This window comes from Helianthus annuus, chromosome 8, assembly GCF_002127325.2.
Source record: "Helianthus annuus cultivar XRQ/B chromosome 8, HanXRQr2.0-SUNRISE, whole genome shotgun sequence".
Lineage (NCBI taxonomy): Eukaryota > Viridiplantae > Streptophyta > Magnoliopsida > Asterales > Asteraceae > Helianthus > Helianthus annuus.
In genome coordinates this window covers 100,082,777-100,097,083 of record NC_035440.2, presented here as the reverse complement: position 1 = coordinate 100,097,083, position 14,307 = coordinate 100,082,777, and positions in this window count along the sequence as shown.

The following is a 14,307-nucleotide window of genomic DNA, read 5'->3' as shown; positions in this document are numbered from 1 at the left end:
ATCACCGAGTTCTTCAACATTACAAAAATCTCTTTTAGCCAAACAATGCCGATGCTTTGGCGTGTCTTGTCCGTTCTTGACCAGATCAAGAAGAATCACATTCCTGACCATTCTGTTCATGACCTCCCCCTAGCTTACCGGCTTAGATGCCACGGATCCTGTAGATTTTTGTTTTACTCCACCTCCGGCGAGCCGTTGATACTTCGTGCCACCAGGAACGAGGAGAAATGGCAATCCAAGTTCTTCTTTGTAAAAAGAGACTCAATCCCTGGTGGAACGGAATATCCGGTGAAGTGGTTGAAAAAGGGTAGGATTTAGGGTTTAAGGATGATCCTGCCTCTTATCCTGTTCCATATCCTGAACTGATCAACTTTCTTTTTACTGTTTTGTATGCAGCTGATTTTAGGAAGCTTGCACCTCCCCTTGCAGATTCACAGAAAAGGATTGACGCTATCAGACTCCTTCCCGAAGCTGAAAGAAGTTTTAACCCGTCTCCACCATCTCCAAGCCCTCTTTCCAGTGCAAACATGTCTGGTAAGGATCCTGCACGATATCCTGCATACATATTTTCATTTGATTCACTTAGGAGAAATTTTTACTCCCTGTATGCAGATTCCAGCAAAGTTCCAGTCTTCCTTGATCTCGATGAGCTTGATAGTTACCCTACTCCAGTCATGGTCAAGAAAGAGACCCCTGCTGCCACCAGCTCTAAGCCGCTCCCGGCTCCCAAGGCTAATCTGAGGACTCGTGCTTCCACCGCAAAAAAAAGAGGAAAGGCTCTGAAGTCAGTGTCCCAGGTCCTGAGGGGTTCTCGTATGGGGATCTCAGCTTTTCTGATTCCTTGGAGCCGATGACATCCTTCCTCAACAAGGTAATATCCTGTGACTATATCCTGCATATATATCCTGCACATATATCCTGATAGGACATCCTGACAGGATGTCCTGATTAACATATATTGATTCATACCTGAAATTTGATGTGCAGGGCCTCCAACATCTGCTCCACCTTTACAACGATGCCTGTGGTACTGCTGCACTCTACGAAGCCAGGATTAAACAGCTTGAAACTACTGTTGCCAACCAAGGTGCCCTTGCTGAAGCGAAGACCCGGCATTATGAGGACAAGCTGAAGAAGGTCACCCAGGATGCCGAGCTCAAACTTGCCACCGTTCAAATGGATCATGAACAAGCCATGGTCTCTTTCCGGGAAGGAATCAAGGTTTCTGCTATAGTCTCTCTGCTGCAAGCCCGCATCAAGATGGCTTATGAGGCCAAGGAGATAGGCCTTGTGTGCCCATCTTGGCCAGTTGACTCTTGGGTGGCAAAGCTGAAGGAGCTTGGAGGCAAGGCTGTGCCACTTCCTGCTGAAGCTGGTGAATCCTCTAAGTCAGCAGAGGTGGTGGACCAGGCTGGAGACAAGAAGGATGCTGGAGCGGATGCTGGTGAGGATGCTGCTAAGGATGCCGAGGTTGAGAAGACGGAGAAGGTTGGAGAAGATGCCGCTGTGTGAGGGCATTCAGGTGGGCGATGATGGATATACGTGCCAAGGCCGGAGCCCACTTTTTAAATTTGGTAGTTTGTGGTTGTTTGAACAATTTCCCTTTCTTGTCTGTTAAACAATTTTAATTTCCTGCATGTAGACAATATGATGGCCAAAGGTGGAGGGATCCTGAGTTTCAGGACGAAGCCCTTGGTCATCAGTTAGTATGGTTTATTTTGAACATTTTTAACAATTGAAGGTGGAGGTATCTTGGGTTCCAAGATGAAGCCTTCAATTGTTAAGTAAATATGGCTAGGAACTATTTGTGCTCTTGGTGGATGGTCCTTGGTTTGAGGTGAAACCAAGAGCACAACTTTTTGGTATGTTAATAATATAACCCTTTTTTGGCTTTATTTCTGTTGTTATATTTCCATTACATGAATTTTACTTGTAAAAATAATTTTGTATGAACATTCTTGGGAGCACATTGTAAATGTATCCTGAAAGATATCCTGATCAGGATACCGACACACAATCTGTAAGTTATCCAAATAAAAAGGAAAGATCATACCAGAGATTCCCAAAGAGTCAATTCCAATTTTCCACCATAGGAATGTCCCCAGTGCACACTTATGAATTCGAGCCCATCTTTAAATTGTGTGGTACATGTGCCCTGCGTTCAACATAGGAATGTAAATGTAGTCATACTTTAGCTCTACTGGATAAACCATGAATATCCAGGAATCAATCCTTGATATCCTGGGATAAACCCTGATATCATGGGGATAAACCCTTATATCCTGGGGATAAACCCTGATATCCTGGGGATAAACCCTGATTTTCATGCGCTACATGCGAGAGTGTATAAACTCTAAGTCTTAGAAAGGTGAAAACCTTTAAACCTTAGAGAGTATGAAAATACCCTTTCGTGAGAGAGGGTGATCAATAGTAACGAAATTGCCAGCCACTTTTACATGAACTGGTCCCGTTACCTTGAACTATCCCCAGATGACTTGCGCTCCAGGCGGGGTGTTCAAACCCAACTCGAAAGAAAGGTGAATACCTTTAAACCTTTGAAGGGATCAGGATCCCTTAAACGTGAGAGGGGGGGCAATCCTCTAATCTTTCAAAATATCCTGAGCGTATATCCTGGAGCTATATCCTGACACATATTCTGCAAAACAACCTTAAACTAAGGTGGGTGTTAGCCTGGCTAACACCCCTCCGATGCCTAAGTCAGTATTGGGTTTAAGATAATAAACGAATTCAAATATATTTAAGAGAGATACAACACATACCATTCTGAGATAGAAATTAAATTCTATTCTTACTTGAAATAGAGCTTTAAGTGTATAGCATTCCAGGATCTTGGTAGCATTTCCCCTTCCATGCTCCTGAGTCGGTATGCTCCTTTTCCTGATTCTGATTCAACCTCATATGGTCCTTCGCATTTTGGAGCCTGTTTTCAATCAGTAGGATTAGTGGTATTTTGAAAAGCCTTTCTTAACACCCAATCCCCAACTTTGAATCTTCTAGTCCTTATATTCTTGTTGTATGCTCTGGACATCTTTGTTGATATGCTGCCATCCTTAGTATTGCTGCATCTCTTGTCTCGTCTATGGTGTCCAAATCCTGGCACAAAGCTTCAGGATTCTGCTCAGGATCCTGGAGGATAGATCTCGCAGTAGGTATCATCATCTCTGTTGGGATCACTGCTTCTGCTCCGAATACCAAGGAAAATGGTGTCTGGCCAGTTGCATTTTTTACCGTTGTTCTATCGGCCCACAAAACAAAGGGTAGTTCTTCTGTCCATCTTCCTTTTTTAGCTCCTAATCTCTTTTTCAGGTTGTTGACTATTATCTTGTTTGAGGATTCTGCTTGCCCATTTGCTTGAGGATGTATCGGGGTGGATGTGATCATCTTGATTCCCCAACTCTTGCAAAAGTCAGTAGTTCTCTTGCTTATAAACTAAGATCCATTGTCACAAATGATTTCAGCTTATACTCCAAACCTGGTCAGGATATTCCTCTTTATGAAGGATACTACTTCTTGATCTCTGACTTGAACAAATGCTTCAGCCTCCACCCACTTAGAGAAATAATCAGTCATTGCCAGCATAAAGACTTTTCCTCCTGGAGCTTTTGGCAATTTCCCTACTATGTCCATTCCCCATTTCATGAATGGCCAAGGGGAAGCTATAGGATATAGTGGTTCAGCTGGTTGATGTAGTATGTTACTGTGCCTTTGACATGCATCACATCTTCGAGCATATTCTGTAGCATCTTTCCTCATCGTTGGCCAATAGTATCCTGTTCTCAACACCTTTGAGAATAATGACCTGCCCCCAGTATGGTTACCACAATCCCCATCATGTATATCCTGAAGTACTTCTTTAGTTTCGGGATCCTCCAAGCACCTTAGATATGGTCCTGCAAGAGATTTCTTATACAAGACATTATTTATAATGGTGAATCGTGATACCTTCAATCCTAAATGCCTTATGATTTTCGTCTTTAGGGATGTGTTCTTTCTTGAGATATCTTATGATTGGAGTCGTCCAGGATTTAGGATTCTCCTCAGGATATTCATCAACAGGATCCTGGATACTTATTACTTCTTTATCCTGAGGATTCGTTGCAGGATACAAGATATGTAGTATTGGTATTTGGGTTCCTTCCGGTATCCTGATCGATGATCCCAGGTTTGCTAAGGCATCTGCTTCAGCATTATCTTCCCTTGGTACCTGTTCAAGTGTAAAAACATCAAAATATCCTGCTAATTTTTTGAGAATATCGAGGTATTCGATTAATTTCTCACCCTTAACTGCATAGGATCCATTAAAATGATTAGTAATTAACAAGGAGTCAACATATACTTGCAAATTCTTGATATTCGTATTTTTAGCTAGTTCTAATCCTGCAATTAAAGCCTCATATTCTGCTTCGTTATTGGTAGCAGGAAATTCACACCTAATAGCCTGGGGTAATATGTCCCCCTGTGGCGATTTTAGTAGTATTCCCAGTCCTACTCCTCTAACATTAGATGCTCCATCAGTGTACAATGTCCAGGATCCTGAGGATTCTCCTAATTGTTGGACTTCTAGGTCTACCTCATCCTGAATGTCACTACTGAAATCAGCCACAAAGTCGGCTAGAGCCTGCGATTTTATGGCATTCCTAGGTTCATATACTAAGTCATAAGCACTCAACTTCACTGACCACTTAGCCATTCTACCGGACATCTCTGGTTTCCTAAGCACATTTTTAACAGGATAATTAGTTTTAACATGAATCCTATGTGTCTCAAAGTAATGCCTAAGCTTCGTTGATGCCATAACTAGTGCTAGTATCAACTTTTCTAAATGAGAATATCTAGTTTCAGCATCTAACAAACTTTTACTAACATAATAAACAGGATACTGCTGACCTTCATGATCCTTTACAAGGACAACACTTACTGCATTCCCTGATACTGCAAGATACAGGGATAATGGTTCGCCATTCTCAGGCTTCATTAGTAGAGGTGCAGTTGAGAGGTATTGCTTCAAATCCTGCAAGGCTGCTTCATGCTTCTCCCCCCATTCAAACTTCTTATTTTTCTTCAGGATATCATAAAACTCCTTGCATTTTTCTGAGGATCTTGAGATAAATCTATTTAACGCTGCTACTCGTCCTGTCAGTCTTTGAACATCCTTCATGTTAGAAGCTGATTTGATATCTAGGATGGCTTTGATCTGTTCTGGGCTCGCTTCTATCCCTCTTTTAGTTACCATATATCCTAGAAACTTTCCTGCCCCCACACCAAAATGGCACTTAGCAGGGTTCAGCTTCATGTTGTACTGATCCAGGATATCAAATGCTGCTTCAATATTCTGAAAATAATCCTCAGCCTTCTTAGACTTTACTACCATGTCATCGATGTACACCTCCATAGTGTCCCCCAGTTTGTCTTTGAACATCATGTTTACCAATCTCTGGTATGTTGCACCTGCATTTTTCAAACCGAAAGGCATAGCAGTATAACAATAAATACCTGTTGGTGTCATGAAGGCAGTATCCTCCTGGTCCAAAGGTTCCATCTGGATCTGCTAAAATTCTGAGGATGCATCCATGAAGGTTAACATTTCATGGCCGGCAGTAGCATCTACCATTGAGTCAATATGAGGAAGAGGAAACGGGTCCTTTGGACAAGCCTTGTTCAAGTCTGTATAATCCACACAAACTCTCCATTTCCCGTTTTTCTTTTGTACCACTACTACATTTGCTAGCCACTTGGAAATTTGACCTCTCTGATCATCTTGGACTTCAATAATCTCTCAACTTCCTCTTGGATAATTGTATTTCGTTCAGGAGCGAACTTCCTTCTCTTTTGCTGTACAGGCTTGAACGACCTGTCAATTCCAAGCTTGTGAGTGATAATGTCTTTGGATATACCTGTCATATCCTCGTGCTTCCATGCGAATGTTGACATCCTGCATTTCAAAAAGTTAGTCAATTGGTCCTCAATATCCTGAGGGATATTGGTTCCCACGAGCACCGAGATATCCGGATTATCCCGATCCAGGATAATTTTCTTTACATCCTGCTCCGAAGCCTCCGCAGTATCCTGGGCCCGTATCTTTAATTGCTATGCTGCATTAGGTTTGGTTGAGGATTTCATCGAGGATGAGTAACATTCTTTCGCCTCCTGCTGATCACTATTAACCTTGACGACCCCCCAAGGGGTAGGGATCTTGATGCATTGATGATAAGTTGATGGGACGGTCTTCATGTCATGGATCCATGGCCTGCCTAGTATGATGTTATAGCAGGATAGGGAGTCCATCACACAGAAACGTTGTATCGAGTTGACCCCTTCAACATATACTGGTAACTTTATCTCTCCCACGGTATTCCTAGCTTCTCCACTGAAACCAACGAGCACAGTGGACTTCGAAGTAATGTCCATCGGAGATACATTCATCATCTTCAATGTTTCCAGCTGAATTATATTGACAGAGCTACCGTTGTCCACCAATATCCTGCGTACAAAATGGTTAGCAACGTACAATGTTATTACGAGAGCATCATGGTGAGGATCCTGCACAGTATCCCGGTCATCACTGTCGAAAGTGATCACTTTGTCAGTTGTAAGGGTTGCCATCCTGGCTGGTTTATCTCCCCTTTCAGTCTTAGCCTCCTTTGCATGCCTCTTGGCCGCAGAATACGAAGTCCCACAAATGTCGGATCCTCCCGAAATAAAGTTGATTGTCTTGGCATCCGCAGGAGGTGATGTCGCTCGTTCAGGATCCTTCTCCGTATCCTGACCCTTATTCTTCTTCCTTCCTAGGAGATCCTTCAGATATCCTTGCTTAGAAGATAACTTATTTCTTTTCTTAGAGCAATGCAATCCTCAGTCACATGACCAAAATCTTCGTGGAAGGCACACCATTTGGATTTATCCTTCCAATCAGCTTTTTGTTGGTTCTTTCGAGGCCACCTAGCTTTGTCTCCTAAACCCTGCATAGCATACATTAATTCAGGAATGTTAACAGAAAAACAATATTCAGATAACTCAGGATACTCCTCAGGATCCTCATCTTCAACAGCATTCACTTTCTTGTTATCATTTCTACCATACAGCTTAGAGCGGTATGGTTTGTACGAGGATTCTGACTTCCGGTTAGTTGATTCATATGTTGAGGATGCATTCATCCTCTCTTGCATTTTCTTATCACCCTCCAGCCTGATATATCTCAATGCCCTGTTACGAGCTTCATCCAGATTCCTGCAGGGATTCATCACAAGATCCAGGTAAAATTGGGAATCTTTCTGCAATCCCATCTTGAAAGCCTGCACAGCTGTTGCGACATCAAGGTGCGGGATATCCAAGGATTCCCGGCTAAACTTATTCACATAGTCCCTCAAGGATTCCTGAGGTCCTTGAGTTATCCTGTAAAGATCACTGGTTAATTTCTCAAAACTCTGGCTGCAAGAAAAATTGACTATTAAATAAGTTAACCAAATGAGCAAAAGAAGTAATTGAGTGATGAGGAACGTTTAACAGCCATTTTAAGGCTGATCCTGTAAAGGTAGAGCCGAAACCCTTGCATAAGCACGCTTCCTTAAGTTCCGGAGGGATAGGATTGATTTCCATCCGTTCCCTATACTGGGCAATATGCTCCTCAGGATCCGTGGTTCCATCGTAAAGCTTCATGTTAGGAGTTTGGAATCTTTTTGGGATTTCAGCATCACAAATAGGATGCACAAACCGAGATATCCTGTGGCTATCCTGGGATACTTCAGTCCACACATGTTAAGCCACATCAGCAATATTTTAACCTAGTTAGTGTTTTTTTAATGTGGGAGTATTTTACAAACAAAAGTGAATAGTTCGGATTATTATTGGTGATTAAATAAGTTGGAATTATTATTAGCCAATAACAGTGAGTTGAGATTATTTATTTCCAATTTGCCTTATTAATTTAATATTTTAACTTATCTTATTCAGTTTTGTTACAATAATTTTTTTTTATTTTTAATTTAATATTATGCATTAGTCAGGTCGGTTCGGGCAACAGGTCGCGTCATAACATGTCACATTAAGATGCTTATTTTGGTTCGAGTAAAAACGTGTTCGGGTTAAATCCACATTTAACAAATTTCTATTCAGATCGCATTCTCCAAAAGAACTATATTTACAATTAATGTTTTTATATCTAAAATACTATACAATTTATATCTATAAGGTAGACTTGAAAGTTAACATAAATTTGAAGACACTAAGAAAAACTACAATGTATTTGGTACAAGTCTTGATGTATAAAGAACCAATAATTTATCATTTTACCCCTCTTATGATATTAATGGAATATTTGGTGAACATAAAGATAAGCCGACTTACCTTAAACACACTAATTATATTTGGGTATTTTTGTTGTTGTTGTTGTTATGTAAATACCTACTAGTTGTATACTTAATTTAAATAGTATTTAATTATCAAAATATAAATATTTAGTGTGAATTTAAATATTAATTTAAAGTATTATATATATGTTTATTATTATTATAACTATGTAAATACTTAGTAACTATATTTAATACTTAATTTAAATACTATTTAATTATATAAATATAAATAGTAAATTTAAATTTAAATATTACAATAACGTATTATAAATAAGATAATTTTATTATGGTGAATTAAATAATCTCATGTGTATTAAGTAATGTATTAGCTTTTTTTTGAATGACAAAGAATCTCACGTGTAAACTCACTCTGCTCGGGCTATGTCCAAGGTCGACTCCTTGACCGCCATGAGACCGTGCCCTCTAATACACGGGAACTGGATGGAATCCGTAAACCCTCGCCCCCATCAGGTTCGAACCCGGGATTAAAGCCCCGATTCATCCCATCACCCAGATGTCCCTCGAAAATAGCCCAAGCGAGAATCGAACCTGCCTCTCCACAAAGGAGGCCAAGCCTTTTGACCACTGGACCAACATCTCAGGAAAAGTACCATTAGTTAAAAGATGTTTATTAAATAGGGGCAGCGTAGTAACTATTAAATAAGAGACAGATTTGGGTGGGAACGCGATGGCCATGAATAGTAAACACCGTTCGTATCTTTTTCCTAAATAATAGAAGCAAACAAGATGTACTCATATCGGAGAAATATTTTTTTAAGTGTGCCCACATAGATAACTTGTTTTTGTGGCTACACCCATTTGAGAAAGAAACCCACATATAAGCCTTACAACAATCAAGGGTTATTACTCGTCATTAGCTAGCGCTCTATAACTTCCTTGTTGTTTGCTATACTTTTACCTTTTTTTTATTTTTGTTTTTGTGTCACCTTGTTATTTTTTTGCTGGACCTTAAGTATATAAATGCATATACAAAGAATTACTCAATGAAACCACAACACTTTTTTATCATTTATATTAAGCCCACACCCACACAATGATTCTTAATACACACAGCAAAATAACCAAGATTTAAGCAGTCCTGGTCTGTTTTACAAGGTAGTTGATTACTACCATCATCATTCTTAGATTGAATTTGATCGGCCACCGATGATTTTTCTTGAGCAAGCACATGTGATATTTGTAAGCCTGCAACATATATTTTATAATCAATATACTAGGAACATGCTTAAATCTAAGATGAATCAATGGATAAACGATGTACCATAGACCGAGAACAATAACGCAACCAAGAATGCCATCTTCAATGAAGTTGCGGCCATGTTTGAGTAGATTAAAATGCAATAAGGTGAGAAGTAAGCAATTTGTATCCACTTGAATGTAAACAACACACGCCGCTATATATAGTGCTTTAAAATAATAATTTAACCAAAGAGGCTCAAAAATTATATTGAATCATCATTAATGTTCACATAAAGACTCATAAAATTTGTTGTTTTATTTTATGCTATATAATAAAAAATAATATGGTAGGATATGATATTTTATTAAGACTTTAAAGCATATGTTCACATAATATTGTAATTATTTTTTAATTTTATAGATTTAAATATTATTTTATTGGTTGGTGGGTAGTTGGGTTATTAATTATGTTGGATTAATAGTTGGGTTATTAATTATGTTTGATTATTAATTAATAAAGTATTATTGAAATTTAATAAAGTTGAGTTATTGATTTTTTTTTGAACTGCAAATCACTTTATATATATATATATATATATATATATGGGAAGGTTCATTTGAGAAGAAAATTTAATTGAGAAGAAAAAGAACAAAGGGTACAATTGTAAAACATTAAATACTTTTTCATTTACCTCATTTATTATAATCTTTGACGAATTAATTAGTCAATAAAAATTATCATCCTTCACACTAATGTTTTTTGACTACACACATCAAAAGTTACCCTACACCTTTCGAAATTTACCTTACACATATTTAAATTTATCCTACACAACTCGTAATTTATCATATACACATTGTAATTTATCCTACACTCTAAATTATTTTATTTTATTTTTTGAAAAAATATATATTTTGAAGATAAGTTACAAATTTTAATGTAGTTAGCTATTAAAAAGGAATGGTACTAATTAATGATCTTTGTAGGTTTACCATATTACCCTTATAGTAACATTAAATACTTATATTAAATGAAGTAAAATAAAGCATTCTCATTTGAACTCTCCAATATATATATATATATATATATATATATATATATATATATATATATAGGGAGCCGCTAGAATGAAAACCACCTCGAGTTGTAAGAACCGCGAGAACTACACCCCACGGAGCGCCGTTCGCCGTGATTTTCTTTACAAGTAGATGTGTATATTATAAACACAGCCGTAAAAAATCATGACGAACGGCGCTCCGTGGGGGTGTAGTTTTTTACACCACAAGTTTGGTGAAAAAAAAAGAAAAAAGAAAAAAAATTAAAAAACACCAAACTTGTGGTGTAAAAAACTACACCCCACGGAGCGCCGTTCGCCATGATTTTTTACGGCTGTGTTTATAATACACACATCTACTTGTAAAAAATCATGGCGAATGGCGCTCCGTGAGGTGTAGTTCTCGCGGTTCTTACAACTCGGGGTGGTTTTCATTCTAGCAGCCCCCTATATATATATATTATATATATATATATATATATAAAGAGCCAGCAAGAAACTAGGAGACAAACACAACAAAACCGGAAAAACAACAACAAAAGAAAAATAGACGAAACCACAAAATGTCGACTACATCAAAAGACACCCATTTCTCCCACGCAATCTTGTTAATCTTCACTCTATTGCAAATCCAAAGGAAGGAATCTTCCTTAACTTGATCCACCATCTTCATAATAGGGATGAAGCTGTTATCGAAGACCATAGCATTTCTAGCACTCCAGATTCTCCAAGTCGTAGCTAGGACGATCGTGTGAACTAATCTTTTCCAAATACTGCTACCTGGTCTTGACTTGATATAACTAACAAAATCCATCAGCGACGAACAATCAACCGGAAAACGAATCCGAACCCATGCCAAAATATTCCACTAGATACATCTAGACCACAAACAATTAACAAAAATGTGATTTGGGCTTTCAACTTCGAGTCCACACCGGGGGCAGACAACATTATCCACCGCCACCCCTCTTCTAGCCAACCCCTCTCTAGACGCAATTCTGCCGAGAAGAGCTCTCCGAAGAAGAAGGTTACCTTTTGGTGTTACCCAAGAATTCCAATCAAGCTCGGGATCATTGGTCTCGTTAGTCCGCTTCAATTCTTCAATTTCCTTCCGAACTTGTTTGACGGAGAACAAACCATCCGAAGAGTTTCGCCACCTCCACGAACCGTTCTCCTCAACCAACTTTTGGTATTAATTAAATTGTACAGATTAAATAAAATTATAATCATAAAAATATAATAATTAAATAATGACACAAAGTTAACTAACCTAATGAGAATGGTAATAAATTATTTATTTCATATATATTTTTATAATCATGAGAGCCCCGCCAACTTTTATTTATCTTTTTATTATCCTTAAATTGGTCCGTGTTCAAAACCGGCTCGGGTTTATTTTAAAGAAGTATTAAAACTGGTTTTGGCCAAATCAGTTTGTTTTAGGAACCGGGATGGTGCAAAATTAAACCGAACCTCCTAGAACCAAACGGGGTTGAGGGAAATTAAAACATTTTCTTTTTTGGCAATATTTTACTTTAGGTCCTTTTGTATTAGTGGGATGGTTCACGCGATACGACAGGTTTCACTTCGGCTTTTTTGAAGAGTGCAATGTAATCCGACCTTCTTTAGACACCGATTATATTAGGGCATTATTATTATTATTTTCTAAATATTTAGTAACTATATAATTAAGTATTTAAAAACATAATACTTAATTTAAATAGTATTTACTAAAAATGTAGACAGTAAATGTAGCACTTTCGAAAAGCATAACCTAACCGACATGCCTTAAATAGTGATTTTGTTTGGGTATTAATATCGTTGTTTTTATTACTATGTAAATATGTAGTGGTTATATACTTAAGTAGTTAAATTAGATAATACTTTATTTAAAAATATTTGGATTTATAAATAGTCAATGTAAATTTAAATGTTAATTAATTCTACAAATATAGTTTTTACTTATTTTTGTTTATATGATAATGTTTAATATTTATTAATTTAATATTTTAATTTTGAATTTATCTTATTCAGTTTTGTTACAATAATAATTTTTTATTTAATAATATGCATTAGTCGCGTCGGATCTGGCAATAGGTCGCGTCATAACAGGTCACATTATGAAGCTTATTTTGGTTCGAGTAAAAAGGTGTTCGGGTCAAATCCACATTTAACAAATTTCTGATCAGATTGCATTCTCCAAATGAACTATACAATTTATATCTATAAGGTAGACTTGAAAGTTAACATAAATTTGAAGACACTAAGAAACACTAAAATGTATTTGGTACAACTCTTGATGTATAAAGAACCTGTCATTTATCATTTTACCTGTCACACCCCAACCGATAGCGGAAACATCGGGCGCGGCACTAAGCGAAACAGATTGTCCAGAAGTTTCCATAACAACTATAATTACCAGTTATTTAAAGCATCATGTCCCATATCATGACATAAAAGATAACATAATTATTACAGACAAAATCCAGTCAAATTGTTCTGTTCTGACAACTCAGATTTTCAAATACAGACAATTGTTTATTTGTTTCTAGACGTTTCCTAGCCTCGATTTCACAGCAAGCCAAGCGTATAAACATCATAAGCACCTGTCACATACGTTAAAGTAAAAGTCAATACACATAGTGTAAAGGTGAGCATACAAGTTTAATAGATATAATAGAGTTCGAAATCGTTACGCATAACCAGCACGTACACAGTGTAAAATGAGGCATGTTAGTTATCGACATGAACCTATCGATACCAATGACTGCGGGTTGACTGCCCAAGGCAGTTCGTAAACACACTCACCACTGTGAGTCATGTAACAAATTGTCCTTAACAACCCCTGAGTGAACAGGTGCCGAGTCCAAACTATAGTACTATCGTTGCTAAGGCAGGTAGACAGCATTCCATGTGTAAACATAACAAACAAGCATTCATTAAGTCACATATAACATGCGATAACGGTTAGCGTTTATAGTATTGCGTAGTGTGTTCGATGTGATTTAGAATAAGTAACATATGTAACACCCAAAAGTGCGTAAAGCAAAAAGGGATCGAGTATACTCACAGCAATTGATGGATTGAAGGGAGCGCTAGAGAGTAACGTTAGCCTGATCAGAACGATAGCATAACGATAAGCGTCGCGTAAAACGATACAAAGTGACAGTGGATCGAACAGCAATCCGATCGGGTGGTAATCCGATCGGGTGGTAATCCGATTGGGTGGCCGGTCGATCGGGTGACAATCCGTTCAGACGGTCATCCGATCGGGTGACCATGCGATTGGGTTGTTACCTCGTTTGGAAAGGATGTGTTTGTGTATGATGGCTTGTCTTTTGAAGTTTTCATTATAGCATTTTGAAAACAGAGAAGTATCTCTACCTTTCAGGTCAGTCGATCGGACGGTAGTCCGATCGGACAATAATCCGATTGGTGAGGCTTCTCAGGTTGAGAACAAGTTCACCGCAGGACGGTCACTCGATCGGATGGCAATCCGATCGGGTGGCAACCCTTGTGCATTGAACATGTTGAAAATTGTTTAAGTGTTGAAGTCAGAACATCACATGGTCGAGTGGTAATCCGATCGGACAACAATTGGTTCAATGTTCAACCTCAAAAGTTTGAAAATAAAAGTTGAGTGTGGGTCCCACGGTGTGATCCGATCGGGTGGCAGTCCGGTC